The sequence below is a fragment of the Acinonyx jubatus genome, chromosome B2, assembly GCF_027475565.1.
Source record: "Acinonyx jubatus isolate Ajub_Pintada_27869175 chromosome B2, VMU_Ajub_asm_v1.0, whole genome shotgun sequence".
Taxonomy (NCBI): Eukaryota; Metazoa; Chordata; class Mammalia; order Carnivora; family Felidae; genus Acinonyx; species Acinonyx jubatus.
This window is the reverse complement of record NC_069385.1, coordinates 17,512,725-17,536,315: the sequence shown is the minus strand read 5'-3', so window position 1 is coordinate 17,536,315 and position 23,591 is coordinate 17,512,725. Positions and strand designations below refer to the sequence as shown.

Sequence of the window (23,591 nt, the reverse complement as noted above, 5' to 3'; positions counted from 1 at the left end):
GAGTTTAATGTTTTAAAAAGATACCATTTACAAGATCAAAAAATACATACAATAACTTAGGAATAATTCCAAAACAACACAGGCAATACTTTCCTGCAAAAATAATTCTATAAATGTAGAATTCTTTTAAATATTTAAAAGCATAAAAATATCTACATAAATTGGGGCACCTGGCCAGCTCAGTCGGTAAAGCATGAGACTCTTGATCTTAGGGTTATGAGTTCAAGCCCACATTGGGTGTAGAGATTATTTAGAAATAAACCTAAAAAAATTTTTTTTAATCTACATAAAAAGAAGGACATACTAATTTAATAGACCAGAAAGCACAATTTCACAAAGATGTTAGGTCTTAGGGGCACCTAGGTGGCTCAGTCGGTTAAGCACCTGACTCCTGATTTCAGCTCAGGTCATGATCTCATGGTCATAAGTTTGAGCCCCGCATTGGGCTCTGCGCTGACAATATGAAGCCTGTTTGGGATTCTCTCTCCCTGTTCCTCCCCCACTCTCTCTCTCTCAATCTCAAACTATATAAATTAAAAAAAAAAAAAAAAAAAGATGTCAGGTCTTATACAAGTGTATTATAGACTAAATGAAATTCCAACTGAAATCCCTAAACGATTTTTCTTGGAAGTCGACAACTTCTAAAATTTATATTAGAGGACAAAGAGCTTATTATAGTCAAGACCTCTTGAAGAAGATAAAGCAGGTAGAGGGATTTCCTCAACCAGACAGCAAGACTCACTACAATGCTATAGTAATTGAGATAATGTGATCTGTCTTAATGGAACAGACAAACAGACCAATGGGACAGATTAAGACATGCCTAGAATGCCTAGACACAGACCCACACACGTGTAAACACTGACATTTGTTGGAAGTGATATCACAGAGGTAGCTTGGAGTACTCCCAGGTGGTGTGGAACTCTTAACTATCTCTATAAAAAAACTATATTCGATCTCTACCTTGTAACTTACTCAAAAACTAATTCCTGAAGGCTCAAGGATTTAAATGGGAAAAGCAAAATTTTTAAACCTTTAGAAGAATATCCAGGCTCTTAAGAAACATACACTGAAGTATTTAGGGGCAAAGGGTCATGATTGATTTACCTTACTTTTAAATGTTTAAAGAGAGAAAGAGAGAAAAAAAAATTAGTGAGAGAGAGAAAACGCAAAAGGAAATGAAGATAAAATGTAAACAATATGGGAATCTGGTTATAGGACTTACTAGAGCCCTTGGTACAATTTTTATACCGTCAACTTATCTGTGAGCTTGGAGCTATTTCAAAATAAAAAGCCTTTTTTTCTTTTACAAAAATCTTTTAGAAGACGACACAGGAGACAACCTTTATCACCTCAGGGTACAGAAGCCAAACACAATTCAAAAGGTGAAAATCATAAGGGAAAATATTGACGAAATAGGTTGAAAAATGTCTGTTCCTTAGAAGACGCCGTAAAGAGAGTAAAAATTTCTTAGTAATCAAAGAAATGCAAATTAAAACCCCAATGGGGCATAATTTCAGACACACATGATTGGCAAATATGAAAAATCTCAATGATAGCAAGTATTCATATGTACAGCACGGTGACTGTAGTTAATAATACTGTGTGGCATATTTGAAAGTTGCTAAGAAAGTAGGTCTTAAAAGTTCTCATCACGAGAAAAAATAACTATGTAGGGTCATCTGTGCTAACTAGACCTACTGTTGCTATCATTTTGCAATATACATACATATTGAATTACTATGTTGTACACCTGAAGCTAATATAATGTACATGTCAACTATATCTCAATTTTGAAAAAGTGTTCAGAAAGACCTGGAACCACCAGAGGTCTCATATGCAGTAGCATAAAAATCAGTGCAACCTTCAGCAACATCTATTAACGTTGACCCAGCAATTTCACTCCTAGATACTTACAGACACTAGCAAACTTCGTGCACACGTAAACCAGGAGACACACATAAGATTGTTTATAATAGCATTGTTTGTAATATATAAAAAGACTGAAAAGAGTCTAAAATTTCCATCAAGAGTGAAGTGCATAAATACAATGTGATATGTTAATAGAATAGAATACCAAATAGCTATGTACAGCAACATGAATGAGTCCCAAAAGCGTTGAGGGGGTCAAAAGTAAGTCCCGAAAATACATTCAAGCAGTCAAGATGAGATTTTGAAAAATGAGGAGTGAGCTAGGAGAAGAGAGGAAAGGACACGCCAGTCACAGAGACAAGGGACAGCATAACCCTTTTAGGATCTGCAAATGCACCCCTCCTCCATCAACATTTCCCTAAGGTGGACCTCAAGTATCCATGAACTCAGTGCCGATACCTTTTATTAAACCATGAGAAATACTGTGTAAGTGAATTGCTTCTTAGAAATAGCTGCATAAGGAGGGGCACCTGGGTGGCTCAGCGGGTGAAGTGTCCAACTTTGGCTCAGGTCATGATCTCACGGTTCATGGGTTTGAGCCCCGCGTCGGGCTCCCGGAGCCTGCTTTGGATTCTGTATCTCCCACTCTCTCTGCCTCTCCCCTGCTCATACTCTGTCTCTGTCTCTCAAAAACAAATAAACGTTGAAAAAGAAAAAAGAAAAAAGAAATAGCTGCAGAAGGGGAAGAATGAGCTTAGGAAGCCAAGAAAAGAGGTAAAGCCCTTAGAAAAGGAGTAAATATGTCTGCAATTAATTCCTCATAGGACTCAGGTGGGGAAATTAAATCCTGTGCATAGGCCTTCCCTCCAGCGACGTCCCCAAGGATGAAAGGGGCAAAGACAAATGTAAGGCTTGTTTCAATGTGAAGATCACAGAGGTACAATCAAGCTGCATTAACCTGAATTTTGGAGAGGGATTTTAAAAGTCAAGGACAACCAAATTAAGGTTTTCCCTCAGCTTTTTCCATCTCAGGTGCTTAAGTTACTCCCTGAGATCACAATGGGAATGAGCAGTTTTTAAAAGTTAGAGGGATTTTCCACAAACGTATGGCCAACTAATCTTTGACAAAGCAGGAAAGAATATCCAGTGAAATAAAGACAGTCTCTTCAGCAAGTGGTGCTGGGAAAACTGGACAGCGACATGCAGAAGAATGAACCTGGACCACTTTCTCACACCATACACAAAAATAAACTCAAAATGGATGAAAGACCTCAATGTAAGACAGCAAGCCATCAAAATCCTCAAGGAGAAAGCAGGCAAAAGTTGCTTTGATCTTGGCCGCAGCAACTTCTTACCCAACATGTCTCCGGAGGCAAGGGAAACAAAGCAAAAATGAACTATTGGGACCTCATCAAAATAAAAAGCTTCTGCACAGCGAAGGAAACAATCAGCAAAACTAAAAGGCAATAGTCACAATGGGAAAAGGTATTTGCAAATGACATATCAGATAAAGGGTTAGTATACAAAATGTATAAAGAACTTTTCAACTCAACACCCAAAAAACAAATAATCCAGTGAAGAAATGGGCAAAAGACATGAATAGACACTTCTCCAAAGAAGAGATCCAGATGGCCAACCAACACATGAAAAAATGACCCCATGACCCAGCAATTGCACTACTAGGCATTTATCCACGGGATACAGGTGTGCTGTTTTGAAGGGACACATGTACCCCAATGTTCATAGCAACACTATCAACAGTAGTCAAAGTATGGAAAGAGCCCAAATGCCCATCGATGGATGAATGGATAAAGAAGATGTGATACACACACACACACACACACACACACACACACACAATGAAGTATTACTCAGCAATCAAAAAGAATGAAATCTTGCCATTTGCAATTACGTGGATGGAACTGGAGGCTATTATGCTAAGTGAAATTAGTCAGAGAAAGACAAAAATCGTATGACTTCACTCATATGAGGATTTTAAGAGACACAACAGATGAACATAAGGGAAGGGAAATAGAAATAATATAAAAACAGGGAGGCGGGCAAAACAGAAGAGACTCATAAATATGGAGAACCAACTGAGGGTTACAGGAGAGGTTGTGGGAGGGAGGATGAGCTAAATGGGTAAGGGGCACTAAGGAATCTACTCCTGAAATCATTGTTGCACTCTATGCTAATTTGGATGTAAACTTTAAAACATTAAAATTAAAATTAAAAAAAAAAGTTAGAGGGATTTTGTGCCTAGAAAGAAAGATTTTCTGTAGCAGGGCTTAAAATTAGTATTCAATCCATTAAAACTATAAATTGAGAATCTCGGTCCTTACAAATGTTTAAATTCAACCTACAAATCTTGTTTCTTTTTTATTTAGAAATATAGTAATTGTCCAAAAATAAGAAAAGTCATTTCACACCCCTTGATTGATTTTTAAATTAGCTCATAAGTAAAAGCACTGAACTTTCTTCTCTTAAATAACAAAATTCGCTTAGACATTCCATACTACAATTACATATTTAGTACACATAATTAAATATATTTAATTATATTAAATATAATAATTTATATTTAGTAAATTAAATATATTTAATACATCGTGGCAAATGCCTGTCAAGTAAATTTAACAAATCTAAAAGTACATTCCTTTCTAACATTTAATCACCTATTGTGGCTCCAATAAATTTTAGAATACAGTAAAGTCAATAATTCTAATCTCACACGTCTTAAAATCAGATAACACATACTAAATGTAGCACAGTCATGACAAAACTTACTACATTCATGTGATCCTTACGAATGCATACCTTACATAACACCATCAACATTACCTTAACTTTTTAATCCTGGATTTACAAGTTTATGCAGTGGAGACCAGCAATAACACTCTGGCTGGCTGCGGCAACCAGAGTGGAGGCCAATAATAGATCTTGCCATTGACCTGGGCCGGGTGACCCTTCCTGAGTCACAGGCCAACAAGGGGAACCCTGGTTCAATCTTAGGCTCTGTCTGCTTACTCAATTATTCACTGAAATAGTTTCATAATATTTTGCTTCATGCCCACACTCCCTTCCAATTCCCTGCCCCACCCAGATTGCAACATCTTTTTTTTTGAACCAAATAATATATCTTGGAGGGTTTTTAAAAAAAATTTTTAATGTTTATTTTTGAGAGAGAGAGTGCGAGCAGGGGTGGTGCAGAGAGAGAGGGAGACACGGAATCCGAAGCAGGCTTCAGGTTCTGAGCTGGCAGCACAGAGCCCGATTCAGGGCTCGAACCCATGAACCATGAGATCGTGACCTGAGCCAAAGTTGGATGCTTAACCAATTGAGCCACCCAGGTGCCCCTGAACAATTTTTTCAAGATCAGTTTATAAAGAACTTCTTCGATATTCTTAATGACTGCAGTGACTTTTGTTGTATGGATAATACGTACCATAATTTACTTAAGTACTCCTTTATTAATATTTATATTGTTTCTATTCTTTTATTAATACAATTGAGGCAACGTAAAGCCTTGTGTATATGTAATTTCTTTTTGTGTTTTTTCCAGCTTTATTGAGATATGATTGATGAATTAAAATTGTATATATTGAAGGTATAGAGTGTGATGTTTTGATATACATATATATTGTGAAATAATTGTCATAATCAACCTAATTAACGTATCCATCACCTCATACGGTTAAGCTTTGTGTGTATATGTGCGCATGCATGGAGAACACTTGAGATCTACTTTCTTAGCAAATTTTAAGTATACATTATATCGTTACTAACTATAGTCATCAGCCTAAGCATTATTAGCTCTCCAGAATTCATTTATCTTGTAAGTGAAAATTTGTACTCTTTGACCAGCATCAGGTTGCAATGTCTTTACGTCTTTTCATTTCTGAAACTCTGTACCCTCTTTGGTATTTTACCTTGTCATCTGTTTTCTCATTTCTATAGCCATTAATTTGCCCAAGGCCAACCCAGAGGGGGGAAATGAATGCTCTGGATCGTAAATTCCGATAGGCATTGGACACTTGGTTAGAAGATGAGCCAGAGACAAAACGTATTCTTAGACTATGAAGTATCTGCAATAAAGACAAAAAAGACTTACAAACATCTTGAAACCCTGGGTGGGAGACGTACCCTGTTGTTTCTGACAAGCAGGGGTTGGCGAATAAAAATTACTTCAGCGCCCATGTCTTAGTCAGTTTGGGCTTCCACAACAGAGTTCCATAGACTGGGTGGCTTGAACAACAGAAATCTAGTTCTCATAGTTCTGGAAACAGGGAAGTCAGATCAAAGTGCCAGCAGATCCAGCATCTGGTGACGGCCAGCTTCCTGGCTGGTAGACAGCCACCTTTTTCCCTGGGTCCTCACTGGCCAAGAGAGCGATCATGTTTCTCTTGTCTCCTTATAAGGACATTCATTCCAGCATGAGGGGTCCATCCTCATGGCCCAGTCTCCAAATACCATCACGCTGGGGATCAGGCTTCAACATACAAATTTTAGGGGGACACAAACATTCAGCCAACAGCAGCCCATTGTAACTTAAGATGCGTAAAATGTCACTGCCTTTGTGTCAACCTCCCCAGCGGGGACACAGACGCTGTTACAGTTACAGTAGTCATCCAGTTGTGATCAGTTATGGCCCCTGCCTGCTGGTGTAAGAACTTGGGCACCTCCAAATACCAGCCAAAGATTTGTGGTGGTTCCCCCACAAATGTCTCACATGTTTTCATCAATGAATTCGCTCACGCAGCTGAGGCACCGGTAGTTTTAGTTTAAGCACTTTTAAATGACCCACCACTGGCTCGCTCGAGACCCCAGGGCTGTCCCATTCGGCGGTGCGTCGTGTACCCACAGGTGAACAAGGGTGACACTGCCAAGAAGGCCTCAGTGCGACACACATGGAACGCCTCCAGGTATAGGGTTTGGGGAAATCGCAACATGGTTCTTCTAGCTTTTCTTTTAGCTCCTGAGGAATCCAGCCAAGATGGGGGTTTCCCAAGAAATCAGACCTAACACACAACAGAATTTGAATTCCAGCAGAAAACAGAGAAGAAGCTATAGCTTCTTAGTCCTCACCCTGTCCCGTAGGCTTTTGTTCCTCAAACACATTTTCCTCTCCACATAATGCGTGGCCCTTCCAAAATAGAAGCAAAACCCAAACCAAAACACTCCACTCTCCACAGAGCCTCATCTGAGGACCAGTATATAGATTGTCCAACAGCAACTGGGGTTGTGGGAGGGGAGAGCTGACACCCCTCCAAAGTATGTTTCAGTGTTTTCTACCCACAGAGACCCTCTCAGGAAAACATGAATAAAAAGAAACTTCCTCTTACTATTTCAACCTTAGACTATATACCAAGCACTTTTCAGCCCCCTGCCGGGTTAAAAATCACACCAATCCAGACAGTATGCAGTTTATTAAAACTCTGTTCCCACTGGGGTAGCAGAAACAGCTAATATTATTGTTTTAAAGATATTGAAGCCAGGTTTTGGGGGGTGTTGTTTGTTAGTACAAGCTGATAGGACCAAGTAGCTCCCTTTTTATTCTTCAGAACAATTGGGAGGCACTTGGTTTTTGCTTTTTGTTTCTTTGGCTTTTTATTCTATTGTATGTCAACTGACTCATTTGGAGGGCGTAAATTCACATGTCAGCCTGTGGTCTGACCAATGTGAGTTATCCATAGGAAAAAAAAAAGAGAACATTTTCAAATTAAGGTATATTCAGCAGTTATACATTCTTACTTGATTTTTCCTTACTCTTTAAAATTTATTGACCAGCAACCAGACCACATAAGCCAAGGGCCTGTGCCTGAGATAGTCAGGTGGGAAGGTTGGTCAACATCAGTCCCATCATTTCAGTGGAGATAATCTGGGTATAAGAAACAGAAACCCACTTCCAGCAGCTTCAGTAAAGGGGGGTCTCGTGCAAGCACAGTGAAGTACTTCATGAAGTGGAAAATGTACACCTAGGAAATCCATAGCGGTTGGGAACTAAATGCTTGCTTGCTGTCTCTTTTTTCTACCTCCTCTAACCCCAGCTTGATGGTCTCTCACGTCTATTTCCCTGTGTGCCGTTGCTCAACCTCTGGCTTCCCTTGGCAGACTGGCTTTCTCTGTTCACACACAAGTCCTCATGGCCCAAAAAGGCTGCTCTAATCCAGTCTTCCAGTTGAAGAAATGTCCAATGGAACAAGCGTCTCCTTGTCTCTTAAGTCAAATTTTTGTAATTTATAGCTGAGTTCTTCAGGTTGAGTCAGATGTCCCTGACTGTGTTATAAAAATAGTTGCCGAACTCTACTCTTCAACAAAGCCTGTAAAAAAGGTGCTTGTAAAATGAGGGGCGGTCTTTGCAGGCCCCCTAAACATGTTTACCACGCTTCCTATTTTCATATTTGAACCTCTTAGCAAATCCAGCCCTATTTACCCTGGCAGGTAGTGAGGCAAGAGACAAACCATCCATCTTGGTAAACCTGTACATCATGTTTGGTTTTGCGTAGAGATGCCCCGTAGAGATGGGACTAATATACCCAAGGTCCAAGAGTATAATGTTTATTTTTGAAAGAAAAGTAAGTAAGGGAGAGTATTATAGCAGATTTCAACATATCAGTAGAGGCACTTATTTTTAACCAAAAACATATTAATTAAAAGTATGCAAATAATCCCTTTGACTTAGGAATTTCACTTCAAAGATGTGTATTAAGGAAATATTCATAATAGAACACAAAACGCAATAAAGGAAAGTGCTCATTATGGATGCATATAACATAACTATCAATAGAATTTTGATGACAAATTTATGTTCTGTGCGTGTGGTTGCAATCAGGCAGCCTCTAAAAAAAAATCACCTTTTTGAAGACTTTTTACTAACATGGAAAACGGTTCATAACACACTAGAGGAAAAAGATCAAAATACACAATTACATGTCCAATTCTAAGATAAATGTCTATTGTTTTATAATATAGATCATATTTACAATGCATATTCTAATGGCCTTGTTGACTGAATTTTTTCTAATGTTTTTTAATGTTTATTTCTTTTTGAGAGACAGGGACAAAGTGTGGGCGGGGGAGGAGCAGAGAGAAACAGAGACACAGAATCCGAAGCAGGCTCCAGGCTCCAAGCTGTCGGCGCAGAGCCTGACGTGGGGCTGGAACTCTCAAACCGGGAGATCGTGACCTGAGCCGAAGTTGGATGCCTAACTGACTGAGCCACCCAGGCGCCCTGGACTGAATTACTTGATCAGTTTGCTTCAGTTTTCCGCCTCATAACAGTGGGTTCAATAAAATGAACACAAAAGGGAAAAACAGAGAGAGAAGAAAATATTAGTAAAATACCATGAAACATGACCAGTGTTTGCCTTTATTTTTCAGCCCGTCTTTTGTTCTTGTGGGAAGGGCACTGTGGAAACCAGCAATTTTCCTGAAACTGACATCTGACAGGGGCTGTTTTTTTCTTCTTCCCCATCACAATCTACAAATGCCCCAACATAATGCTTGTGATCACCAGGGGTTAATTGTGCATTTCAGCTTCCACTAGCACACGGGGAGGCTGATAGGGTTTCTGAAAACGGTTGCTTCTATATATATATATATATTTTTATGAATGGTTATGTTTATTATGACAATTGAGTGTTGACAATCATGGCAGAGACTAAAAATATAGTTCCTTTTTGAAATAAAATATTCAGCATTTTCACTGGCTGAAGATTTATTTGGCAGTAAGTTCTTGGTGAAAATTCCCTGAGGTTTGTTTATATGGCTATTTTGGTTCTTTATTTTAAGCATATCAGCATTTTTCCACAGCTTCAAGCTATTCTCATCTCAGCATGTAGGAAGTTAATAGGTAGCACAGAAGCTTATTATTTTAATTCCAGTGAAAATATAATCAACTAAAGAAGCAAGAGCGGTAACGCCATCCCTTCTGGCATGCTGAAGTATGCAAATTCAAACTCATCATGGCTCTCAGGACCTCTGGTCCAGGTGACCAAAGGGATGGGCTCGCGACACTCGGCTCCGAGTAATCTACAGGCACTGCCAGTGAATGCGAAATAAGGACGGCTTGGCATTTTGTTTCTCTAATGCGACAAAACTTTATGAGATTTTTTTTTTTTAAAGAAGCATAAAAGCAATGTAGTTCCATTTAAGGTAGTTGCCCACGTAGATAATATATGTATTTGTCACCATTCTGCAAAACATCCGTGAACTGGTTCTCAGATACAGTTTATTAAATGCATCAGAAAATTAATCTTGTCAGTTTCTAATCACATATGAATGAGATTATAAAGTTAGATTACTCAACGTATTTACCAGACTGGGCTCCAGATGCCTTTTGCGTTTTCTAAATAGCAGATCCCCTCACAAAAGCAAAGTTTGCCGCCAATAAATCCTTCAAAACCACATGCCTTGCTCTAAGACAAGAATTCCAATATGAGAATTGCAAAAGGGATTAGAATAATGGCAGAATCACTGGAATGAGTGTATAGATTTACAACCTAACAACTCTGAATTAGGCATTTGGATCTGTGAGACCAAACTTTAATTAAAAAAAAAAAAAAAAGAAAGAAAGAAAGAGAAAGGAAGGAAGGAAAGAAGAAAGGAAGAAAGAAAGAAAGAAAGAAATCCTGACTTTTTTTTCATTCACTTAGTAGTGAACGAGTGCCAGCCACCGTTACAAAGGATGCAGCAGACATGGCCGACATAGGTTTGGCCTTAACTCTATGGCAATACCAATCTAGTGACAACTAATTTTTAAAAGTGTTTTAATATGCTATTTTAGAATTATGTGAATTTGAACTCTCTCAGCAAGATATATATAGAATAGGATATCTCAAAAGTGAGAAAGTTAGGGGAAATTTTTTGAAGTCTTTTCCTTTGTTTTTTGTTATTGTTGTTGTTGTTTTCTGTATGGGACTTTGAAACAAAGCAAGGAAGTATATTTGGATTCATCTCAATGTAATTTGAGTACCTAGATAGCCTCTGAGAATTTGGAAGTCTCCCTAAGCTGGAATATGCAACCAAAGCTTCCCACCTACCTCACGGTAGTTGCTATGAAATAAAGGACTAAAAACTTTAAATGCTGCTTAATTAAAGCATCTTTGCCATCATCAGTAGCAGTGGCAACATTCTCTAGTAGTTGAGACGTCCCAGGTTTCACCCCTTTAACAAAAGGGTAAAAACAGTTTGGGAAAGTCAGTTAAAGTCAATTCAGCTTCAGTCAACAAATACAATCTAGCCACCAGGAATGGAGCTCAGATATGAGGATACAAAAATCAATGTTCTGGTGAGATTTCTTCAGCTGCAAGGAACTCATCCAAGTTACCTCAAGTATTGGTATCTTCCTGAGAATGTAATAGGGACACATAGTCTCTCAGTTCTCAGCTAGGACCAGCTCTGGAAGCTTTATCCCCCAACTTCTACCAGTCTAGATGTCTAGAGATCTCCTAAGCTTAGTGGTGTCTTGATGTAAGGAAAAGAATCTTGCTCAGGAGATGACAGTGGTTTGGCAAATAATATCTAGAAAGACTGGCAGCTTGATGTTCCCATTCAGAAGATGAACAGAATCTTAACCAAACAGAATTGCACTGCAGTGGGAGCATCAAAGTTCCTGTCATACTGCAGAGCATCACCTAGATTGGGTGGGGCCCTTGGTCTCTCCAGAAAATTCAAGGGCCACCATTTATAGTGCTCTTCCTACTTTTTAAGTCACCCCCCAAATTGGGGGTGAAGGACATTCAGCTGATTCCCTTAAGTCAAGGCCCCTTCCCTTTCCCATTTCCCAAGTACCACCGTTCTCTTCTTTACGTCCTCAAGGACTGGTCCATGTAGGAGAATAACCTCACATTTTTTCCTAAATGATGCTGTCATTACATCAGAGAAATAAAAGTACCTGCTCTCATCAATCACGATCTTGACCTCAACTACTTCTCTTGGGTCCTAATACCTTGACCTTCAAAGATTCTAAGATGCTGTGTGGCAGGTGTCTCTTACTGTGCCTTTGGCCTCCCCATGCTGCACTCCCCCACTCCCCATCAGCCATCTCCTTGATGAGCAAGCAGCACAAAATTGTTGGTACTGAATCTCAGACTAAAGGAAAAGTCACCAACCCAAGGATTCTTTCTTTGTTAAAAATTATTAACCACTTATTCCCAACGCTCTAAAAATATTAACCAATTATATCCAATTGTCCAAAGGCCCATTCCTAAAATCATCCCATCAATTCAAATTGGTTCCTTTCTACCAGCTTGACAAGCAAAAATGTTCTTCCTCTCATTGGAAGTGCAAGTCCCTTTCAACACATAGGCCTGTGAATATGCCATTAGTATATAAATTCTCCTTTTAAGTTACCATTGTATTAATGAGTAGTAGTAGCCTTAACTGAAATTCAGGGATATAATTGGCACTGTTTATTTTGTTCATTAAATTAATTTAAAACGGGGCAACAGGGTGGCTCAGTTGGTTAAGCACCTGATTCTTGATTTTGGCTCAGGTCATGATCTCATGGTTCGTGAGTTCGAGCCCAGCACTGGGCTCTGCACTGATAACACAGAGCCTGCTTGGGATTCCCTCTCTCCCTCTCTCTCTGCCCCTCACCCACTCACACACACTCTCTCTCTCTTTCTCTCTCTCAAAAAGAAATAAAATTTAAAAAATTAATTTGAAATAAATGTGTATCAGTAAACTTATGGGGTTAGTGGTTTAAGGTGGGTAAGAATTCAAATGACTTCTTTTCACATAGAAAAGTTTTGTAGACAAAAGAGAACAATTAAGTTGACCTGTGTCACTAGCTTTTTCTGTGACCTTATTAATATCCTTAAGACCTTTAGGAATATATTTTAAATAATGTACATTTGTGCTGCCTTTGACATTCCAAGGACCTTGGTGACCAGGAATTTAGATAATAAATGATTGGGATGGAAATTGTCCTCGATTTTGTCCAAATCTAAAGGTGAGGATGCATATGTATATATTTTTTTCCCTCTGCCATCCAGGAAAGAGTGCTGTCTGCTACGTCTTGTCTTCTAGCAATGCTATCACACACCCCTTTAAATCTGTGTGTGGTGAATGATGTATTTACTCTTTCAAAGTATCTGGTCACAGTCCAATCAGACTATAGTTAGGCTTTAACATTGGCTCACATCTTTATTCTTTGGACATTATAGAGTGCCTAATATATGCCAGGTATTGTATTTGGCTTTGAAAATATAAAGACGAACAAAAAGAAAGAAAATATAAAGATGGGGAGAAAGATGGAGAAAGATCTGGGAAGAAAGATGGATAAATTACTAACTACATCACAATAGGACGAACACATTAATGAAAACATGGACAGAGTGGTTTGGAGGCAGAGAGGAGATCGTGAGTAATACCTGAAAACTGAGAATTAACCAAAGTTTTATTTGCTTCATTCGGGCGAGACTGGCATGGCATGCGGATGAATCGTGTACATACACACACATACGTACACATACCCATTAGAGCACAATTTTCAATTTTTGCGTGAAGCTGCATGATGTACTTATTTCACAGCTGAGGGAATCAAGACACGTACTTCACTGGAGTCTTAGTTGGTTTCAGGGCCACTGAGACTGACCCTGGCATTGTCTGGCACTTTGATTCATGTTCTCTGCCTTGTTTGCTAGAGAATATTTTTCAACAGTGGACGTTCATGATTTCCAAGCACTCAGAAAAATGCTGTTTGACCACTGTAGAAATTCTTCTTGATTGTTTTGGATTAAGAATTGCTACTCTGCTGAAATTAAGCCAAAGCAGCATTCAGGAAGCAAGGTGTTTTGTTTGAACAGAACACAGATCAAAGCTGGAAATGGGGGCTGCTTCAGTTCCCTGTCCTGAAGCCTTGTCAAGCCTGTGAATTCCGCTGTAAAATCCTTGCTTCCAGACCTTGGGAACATGGCTTCACAGGTCTGCCTCTTCTAAACTCACACTTGCCATTTGCTTTGATTCTGTGGCTTCTAGGCCTGTTTCAAGAATTCAATTCAAAATTGTAATTTCATGGACTATTATGCAATTCTTTCTAATGGAAGGCCACTAAGATTGTCAAATTTCATTGGTTACCAAGTCATGTAGCTGACTGACCGATGATTACAATTTGAATGGTCCATAAAAGTAAAAATAAATGGAATAATTCCAAAGTAAATGTAAGCCCCTACACAGCCCTTGATAGGGATTTTCCTCTTGAGACATGTGTACAAAGAACTGAATGATGACTGCGGAGGGAGAATCACAATTACCTCTGTGATGTGTTTCTCAGACAAACGTACACCCCCAGAGATGACTGTGGTCAGTCAGGCCTCGAGGCTGGGTTAGCTCACTGTGGGACAGCAGTTGACAGCTAATTTTAACTTCTTCTTAGCTTAAGTAAACTCCCTATAAAAATAAAACAGGAAAACGATGTTGAATTTCTGAAGCACTCATGTAAAAAAGTGTTATAAGAGCAAAGAAAATCCCATTTTTATTTCATTGAAATACAATAATATTCTTACGATGGACTGGATGTTTGTGTCCTCCCCCCCTCACCCAAATTCATATGCTGAAGCCCTAATGTGATGGTATTTGGAGCTGGGGCCTTGGGAGGTAAGTAGGTCATGAAGGTGGAGCCTCCATGATGGGATGAGTGCCTTCATAAGAAAAGGAAACGAGCTGGCCCAGGCTCTCTTTCCACCATGCAAGGATACAAGAACATGGTCATCTACAAACCAGGAAGGAGGCCCTCACCAGGCATCAGATTTACTGGTGCCTCGGTCTTAGACTTCCCAGTCTCCAGAACTATTAGAAATAAGTGTTTGGTGTTTAAGCCACCCAGTCTATGGTGATTTGTTATAGCAGACCAAACTGACCGAGGCACCACTGACCATCTAATATTTCTAAACAGAAACAATTAAAGTGATACATGAAGTCAGAGATTCCCAAAGTGTTGATTCCAAGCTTTGCTTTGGCTTTATAACATCTTTACATTTCTCTCCTCTTTTCTATTATATATTTATATATTATTTTTATATAGTACATTTTTAATGAAAAAAGTGATATATACTCATAGTAAGAAACTGAAACAGTACAGACTATCGGTTTTTGCAATAATGCTACAATTAAAGCCTTATCCATTGGGTAGATACCTAGAAATGGAAAGGATGAATCAAAATGTATGAACATTCAAAACTTTGGTAGATGTTGCCAAGGTGTCTCCAAAGTTTATGCCTACACCGATACTATTTGTCTCCATGCACCTTCTCCACGCTGGGTATTACCAAACACTTACGTTTTACATATTTTAGAGGTTAACAAACAGTATTCTATTGTGCTTTCAACTTTCCCATATTTAATTAGGAAACTGAATAATGTTTTACTTTTATTAAAGTCAATAAGCCCTTATTTTAGAGAGAATTGTACAATACCTCGAAATAATAGATCCTGCTCTAAGATAATCTATGAAATTAAGGCAGTTTAACTTATATTCGAATATAGATGGGAGGTAAAACTTTTAAACAAATAGAAAGAAATCTGATATGGCTGTGAAAAGTGGAAAAGGAGAAAAAGAATAAGAAGCCGTGGTAAATTGAAAACATGAAATCAGATGGCAGCAATATATCATATACTCTCATATAATAGTATTATCTATCATGTTAGATAATATATAATTATTTTTAAATATAAATGAATTAAAACAGAGATCTAAAGACAGAAATTATTATAATTAATTATTAATATTATTTCCAAGAGACATATTTTTTTAAAGAAACCAGAAAGGTTGAAAAGCCTAGATAAGGATGCCCCAGTCTGATATGAACGAAAAAATATGCACTAACAGTTTTACCATTTGCATGTAACACATTATATTTAATCTAAAACCAATTTTAGAGAAGGTACTTAAGGAAAAAATCATAAAGTGGATTATTCAGACATGGGGTGGGCACATTACAGGGTGAATATTAAAGTTGAAGGGTTGCCTCAGGCCATTAAAGACCTAAGTGTGAAAATAAAGACATACAATTAATAGAAAAAAGAAGTTGGAGAATTTCTTCAAAAAGCCCCAAGAAGCATAAACCATAAAAGTGAAAACGAATGCATTTGATGACATCAAATGCAGAGACTTCAGGTTAACTAATAAAGGCTAATAATCACTAAGCAAAAATTTTAAAGGGTATTCATTCACCTGATCTTACTACCTCTCCTATGAGGCAGGGGCTACTGTTCATCTGACAGATGAAGAATCAGGCACAGATCAGTTAAGTGACTTGTCCTAGGTCACATCCAGAGTGTAGGAGAGATGAACCCGACCTTGAGAGCCCTGGTGCTCACCCACTCCACTGTATGGCCTCTGGAAGACAACACAGACCAATGAAGCATGGGGGATAGGCCGGGAGACAGTATTTTAAATAACTGTAATTTATACAATCGAACATACAAGAAATCCCTGCAAAGGGGCGGAGGAACAAGGAAAACCTATAGAAAGGTGGGCAGAGGATACAAATACACAATTCACAGCGGAGAAAACAGAAAGAGCTAATTAGCGTGTGAACAAATGCTCAGTCTACCTGGTAATTTAAAAATGCTAATTTTTGAAGAGCTAGGTTTCACTGGCCTTACACCAGGACCTCCCACACTCGTCTGCTGAAGAAGACTTTGCACAAGAGGGGCACACGGTGGCCATTATGTCTACCTCTTCTAGCCCCAAGCACCAGGCACTGCTGAATCTCCAGCCCCACTTTGGACTTGGTTATCTCCTACCATAATAGCTGGATATGATTTGTTTTGCTCTGATCTCCCAAAGTTATATACTTACATCCTTCCTAGGTCACTAACTGGATGTTGCCTTCGCCTATAGTTCTCTGTAAATTTGTCCTACAGCTTCCTCTCCAAGGGCAGGAACTCTTAGTCATCTAGCATTTTCTGTAAGACCAGCATAATATTTTGCACATAACAGGAGTCCAATAACTATTTATTGAATCAAATTGAGTGGAAGTGTGGTACGTTAAGCTCCCAGCTAGTAGTCAGGAAACCATACGAGCTTTGAAAATGAAGAAAAACAAAAGGGGAAAAATGACAAAGTTGAACGACATCAGCAGTTTCCAAGATGTGCACCCCAGAACACAAATCCTATAAAATCCTACTTGAAGAAAGGGTCCTGGGTCAAGTAATTCTGGAGACTGCCATATAATATCCCCCCCCCCCAACACACCAAACCCCTTTGGGAACCATAAACACTGGTGTGCTGGATCCGGTTTGTTCTAGCTTTCAAACGTCAATTGCTACATTTTTAGGAATTTTGTGAGTGAATTGTTAAACACGATCATTATTAAAAATTAAATTGTTTAACTTACAGTTAACTAAATTATATTAAAAACAAGGTAATAATTACTCAAAACAATACTTCCCAAGTCTTTCACTACATTTTGCTTTGATGTTTGCTCTTGAGGTTATTTACATCTGCTGTCTAGATTGTGGCCAGTACGGATGACCAAGTTTACCATCACTGATGTTGTGTTGGAAGGTTGAAATTGACCGTGAGGGGAATATTTACAGCACAGAAATCAGCAGATGCCACAAAGCAGGGCTTTTCCTCTGGAGAACTGGTTGTTGAACGTTTAATATGTCATCACCTGGTTACAACCATCTGGTCTATTAAAATCCCTGAGAGCCCTACAGTAAATACACCTGCTTCACTGTTTAAATCACTGTTCTGAACTTTAATTGATCAAAAGCTTATTTTAATGCATAACCTGTATTAACATCCTGAGACACATCCTTTGGGACAAAATGGACTAGATGATCACTAAGGCCTTTTTCTAGTTCTTACAGCATGTGTAAATGCACATACACACTTACCACCCGCTTCTCGGCTTTTCAGCGTATCGGGGAATGTGGATAAGGTTAACAGATCGTACCTGTAAAAAAAAAAGTCGAAATAATTTAAAAGGATTCCTACTTCCTAGAAAATATTAACTGATTTGTTTATGATTTCTCAGTTTCAGGCAATTTGGTTAAGTGCAGAATACCATATAGAAAGATTCTATTTTCACTCCGTCTGCAAGTGGGGCACTCAATACCTCTAAATCTTATTTCATTCATTTGTAAGGGCACTTTATAGGATTTTTGAGAAGGCAGACCTAGATTACATATGAGGAGTTACACGGAAAGCTGGGCAGTTAGTATATACGAAGGGAAATACGATTCCGGGGTTTCGCTCTGAAAATGGTGTGATAAATACGGTTCACGAACTGTCTTTAGCAGAGTTTGCCAAATCTCAGAAGCCTTCTCCCAGATGCCCACGGCAAAGTGGATAAAGCCTTGGCTCAAACTCCAAAGCAACCTAACCTTGCTCCAAGCAAGAGCTCAAATGTTATTATTCAGATGCCTCCTGGCTTCATGGCCAAGCTCACAGGAAACTGTTTTCAAAAGATCTAATTGAAGCCAATTGTATCTGGACTGATCGTCAGTGTGAGTGAGGCTGGGTGGTCCCAGTGCAGATGGAATTCTTGGTAGGGGGTTTTCAAGAAGTGCCCCCTTACAATTGGGAGCAGTTACAGTTCAGAGAAGCCGCCCGCAATTTGGCCTAAGCCCAGAGAAAGGTGATTTTATCTCTCCGGTCAGCCTAATGTGGCACAGATCCGCTTTGGAATAATATTTTCATAAACATGGACATTTTCATTGTGGTTGAGGGTCTAAAAATGTTAACCTGCCTCTTTAGGAGGTCACTCTCAAAGGTGAGAATGAGGAGAGGGGAGGGCAGAAGGAAGAAAACTGTCGCTTGTTCTCTCTGTCTCTTTGATCCCCAAGCACGTAAAAGGAGGGCAGTGTGCCCAGCACACGCTTCCTGCTCTGGCTGGCCCCCGCCCAAGATTCGGGGTCTTGGTCAGTGCAGCCCTTCTTCTGCTTTTGCCTCCAGTGGGGACACTCGGGATGTTTAACCACCAGAGCAACAAGGCTCCAACTGACCAGAACGGATGCCAGTCGCGACGCCCTGGAGGCCCGAGCCCGGTAACCTGGAGAGACGGGGCATGGGGGGGGGAAGAAGTCTCAGGGAAACGGCTAATTACCAACCCAAGCGGACACGCTGCATATTTTAACAACTGCTGTGGGCATGCTGGAGCCTACTGGCTGAACGTCGGCCCGGCTTGCCTGGATTCCTCCTCGGAGGGAAGATTTAGCGAATGACATATTTTCCAGAACTTTCCACATTCCGCCTTTTCTTAAATACTTCTCGTATGAGGAACCAGGGGGTCACTCATGAAGAGTAATGATGCAGTGACCAGCTATGTCTTGCTGAGGACAAAAAAAAAAGGGTGTTTGCCTACCCCTTACTGATGTACCATTGTATTTAGGGTTTTTCATTTCAGGATTCTTATTTTATCCTCAGAAGAGCCTTGCAGGATAAGGATTATCACCCTTATGTTATACATGAACCCTTATATCATAGCTGGTCAAGTTACTAACCCAAAATGACCCAACTAAAAATTGGTAGGGTCAAATTTGTATGTGGGTCTGTCCGGCCCCCCAAAGGGGCTCGCTTTGCTACACAAGGTGGCAAAGAGGTTGAGAGCACAGACTCTGGAGCCACATTGGCTGGATTGGAACCCCATCTCTGGTGCCCAGCTAGTCACATGACCTTGGGTAAGTCACTCGGCATCTATGTGCCTCCATCTCTTTATCTTTAAAATAGAAATAAGGCATTTTTGGGATACCTGGGTGGCTCAGTTGATGAGTCGGTTAAGCATCTGACTCTTGACTTCTGCTCAGTTCATGATCTCCAGCTTTGTGAGTTCAACGCCCGCATTGGGCTCCGTGCTGACAGTGTGGGGCCTGCTTGGGAATCTTTCTTCCTCTTTCTCTGCCTTTCTCTCTCTCTCTCTCTCTCTAAATACAAAGAAATAAACTTTTTAAAAAATTATTTAAAAAAATAAAATAAAGAAATAAAGCATTTTCCTCAGTTTTGTTGGAGGATTAAATGATTGATTCGCAGCCTCCGCAGCTGTCCTGGCACAGAGTAACCACCCCATAAATGTTAGGCTTTTTCTTTCTTCCTTTTTTTTTTTTTTTTTAATGTTTATTTGTTTTTGAGAGAGAAAGAGTGAGTACGTGGGCAAGAGGGGGGCAGAGAAAGAGGGAGAGAGAGAATCCCCAGCAGGCCCCACGTTGTCAGCACAGAGCCTGAGGCAGGGCTTGAACTCACAAACTGTGAGTTCATGCCTTGAACTCAAGATCACGACTTGAGTTGAAACCAAGAGTCAGACGCTTAACCGACTGAGCCACCCAGACGCCCCTAGGCTTTTCTTGTCCTCGCATCTCTCAAGATTGCCACCCACGTCCAGCCCATTCTTGGCCAGGATCTATCTAGGTCAGTGGACCTGAAATTTACTTTTAATTTCACCTCATTTCTTCTCACTGACCAAACACTGGGTAACTAACAAAATAAGCACTTCAGGCTTTACTTCAGCCTTAAATATTCAGAGATTCCATTAGATGATTTTGGAGATAATATTAGGCACTCTTGCTACCTGTTCTTTGTTACACTTTCATTTTTGCTTTAATTTCACATAACTGACCTACTGATCCCCAGGGGACGTCTCTAACGCTGAGAGCAAAGACAACCGGTCGCAGGGGTGAGGTAAGCGTGTGGGGACGTAGGGAGCAGACTGGCTCAGCTAAGGCACTGGCCTCTGAGATATTTTCAGAACTGAATGCTGTCATGGGTTTTACCATCTAGGTATGGTGAGACCAACAGATCAGGAGACGATCGCCACTGAAAAGATAGTGTGTTCCTCAGAGTCCCACAGAGAAGGCATGCCACACCACGAGGGGCCACACGTGAGGGCAGGAGGGTTGGCCAAGAGGAAGAGGGAGAAGGAGGCCAGCTGTGGGCCAGAGCCTTTAGAGTAGTTTGTGCAGGAGAGACCGAGCAAGGCAGGGGGAGCTATTTAGGACTGGCTAGTTTGAGTAACTTTGGGGGGTTCTGAAGAGTAGGGGCTGCCCACGGCTGTCTGGTAGCTGGCCGTGGGGTGCAGAGTGGCCCAGAGCTTGAAAGCTCAGGAAAGGAGGTGTCAGGGTGCGGACCCTGGATTGGTTGTGTCGTATTTGACAAGCGCCCTTGGAAGCGAGTTGTTTACTATCTCTAGGAACTGGCCTGCTCTGGAGTCCCTCCCTCCAGGGTCACAAGGCCCCAAAGGTCAACGGGTCAGTAGACAATCAAAGACATGGTTAATATGCTGAAGCGCGGGACACTAGGCACCTGTGGTAGAGGGTGGGAAGAATCCAGAAAGGGGAGATGAGCCTTTCTGTAGAAGCCCCTCGGCAGGTGCTGTCAGCCTGACTCGCGTTTTCCTCCCCTCCCTCATCACCCTCATCTCCAATGGTGGCCTCTGTGAACACAGGCTTTCTGCTTACCCAGCCTCTTCTTCTCCGTGGTCTGTGCGTCGCAAACACCTGGTGGTGGGGGCTCCGGTCTTTCGCTGGGCCCTGGAAAACCTCACTTCTCAATCTCTGCTTGGCAGAAAGCAGCAACTCTGTCACACTTAAATGCTCTCAATTAGCATATACAAACAGGCCTTTCACAGAATACCCGCCGGCAACTGAGACACGCCTAGATTCACAATGGGACATATTCATCAGTCAAACATGAACTTCTGGGTAGGGGCTTACATTTCAATGGGCTTTGTCAGGCCGTGATCTGCACCTCCTAAAAGGCAAGGGGGGGGGGGGGGGGTGCAGGGCTCTGAGGTTGACCAGGCTCAGCTTTCCGGCAAACAGCCCAAATGCTATCCGGGTGTACCCGGCGCCCACTGAGTCCTCTCTGTGCTGTACCAGCGTGGGTAGAAGCACCAAGAGACAACAGGGCAGCATCCGAGGTGCCATTTTGTATTTCCCACTTGGCATCTGTGATGTGAATTGCTCGCAAAGTTAATTGGGAGAAGGGCAGTAACTTAGGGTCTGGATGCAAGCAGTTTCCATGGATTCTGGGGCCTTTATGAGGTCTGTTTGCTAGAAGCCAGCTTCACACGGATGAGTAAAAGGCAGCTGACTCTTGCTAAACTGACACAAAGTGCTAGATCTAAAACCATCAGGTTTCCTACCTGATGGCAACATTCATGTAATAGGTCAACTTATAAGATATCAGAAAGCCTATTGTACATAAGCTCGGCTTAAACTCACCTTTCATGAATAGTTGAGATAAAAGGCTTATGTAGTTCCCTATTAGGGTTCTCAGTAATTGCTAACCGCCCTATCTCACTTCTGTGACCTCGCCTGCTTACTAAATAGATAACTTAGGATGCAAAACGCTCCCCCACCCCCTCTACCAAGGTCTGGCCTAGGCAAGACCAACAGGTAAAAAGTCACATACTCACTGCCCTACCGCATCTCAGGTATCTAACTATGGTCATTTTAAACCCTCTTAGGACAAAGACCTTCAAAATTTATATGTTCCCGCCAAAACTAACGTCTTTGTGTCACAATATAATTGGCTACCATGAAATGCCGCTGATTGTAATTGGTTAACCAAATAGTGATGTATTCTGACTTGCTAAAATCCATATAAGCCCACCGCTGCCTTTGTTCGGGGCCCACTCTCTGCACTTTTCTCCTTAACGTCAGGAGGTCAGGTTTGGCCCGGCTGTGAATAAAATCTTGCCTCGCTTCTATTCGGCGTCTGGTGGTTTTTTTTCTATATCACCCTGTTTCCATTCACAAGTTCTATCTTGGGGTTGAAGAGATTTCTGGGAGGTACCTCAGCTTCTAGTAAATTAAAGCGCACCGAAGTGAGGTAAACATGAGTAGAATTACATAATTGTTTTCTCATTGAGAAACCTTCCCATGTGAGATATTTCAAAGCACTGTGGTTAAGGCAACATTTCTTTCTATGATTAAAAAAAAAAAAAAAAAAAAAGCCTAAAAGACCTGACACAAAAGGACTTATCAGAGAAATTGTACAAGAATTGGCCTTTACCATTCTGAGGTTTCATACAGTTTATATCTCAGTATCATTGTATACAATATTTTATTTGAAGTTTTACAATAAAACACGCCTTTAAATACCCTGCAGTCCGTAAGCCTGGATTATCAGCAGTTATTACAAAACCCGGACTTTGTAGAATGGATGTTTTTCCTTCTGCTTCCCTCGGAGTATTTGTAAAACATGAAGACCAAATGCCCAAGCTTTCCCCAACACCTCTATTACAAATTCTGCTTCTCCTGAGCACACCTTTCCATCTCCCCTCCATGCCCTCTTCCCACTTCATTCTGCCCACCCAGAAAGACCCCTGTTCTTTCATCTGTAAAACTCCTGCCCATTCCCCTGGTCTAGCCCTGCTTCATCTCTGGCCGTCACAACCTAAAGTCATGGCCCCTTCCTTTGGCAGCTCAGAACAATAACAGTGGATAGAATGGCTTTGACGATTATTATAAAATGGAGTTGACACTTGAACAACAGTTGAAAATCCCTGTATAACTTTGTTTTTAAAGTTTATTTATTTATTTTGAGAGAGGGAGAGCGAGCGAGCTAGTACATGTGTCGCGGTGGGGGGGAGGAGCAGAGAGAGAGAGGGAGAGAGAGAATCCCAAGCAGGCTCCCTGTTGTTAGCGCAGAGCCTGACGCGGGGCTCCACCTCACGAACGGTGAGATCCTGACCCGAGCCAAAATCAAGAGTCGGAGGCTTAACCAACTGAGCCACCCAGGCGCCCCATCCTGCATAACGTTTGACTTC

General features: G+C 40.7%; 1 long non-coding RNA gene across 2 annotated transcripts; it reads right to left on the bottom strand.

Moving 5' to 3' along the window:
- Positions 1-10,457: 10,457 nt before the first annotated feature.
- Positions 10,458-22,733, bottom strand: LOC113598638 (uncharacterized). Of its 2 annotated transcripts, XR_008298280.1 has the most exons (6): positions 21,277-22,733; positions 19,578-19,749; positions 17,722-17,780; positions 16,679-16,903; positions 16,049-16,213; positions 10,458-14,265 (listed from the first exon to the last, which is right to left on the bottom strand). It is a non-coding gene; the product is annotated as an uncharacterized LOC113598638 (long non-coding RNA). The 2 variants fall into 2 exon arrangements; XR_008298281.1 differs by lacking the exon at positions 16,679-16,903 and having other exon boundaries at positions 21,277-22,730.
- Between the last annotated feature and the right edge of the window lie 858 nt (positions 22,734-23,591).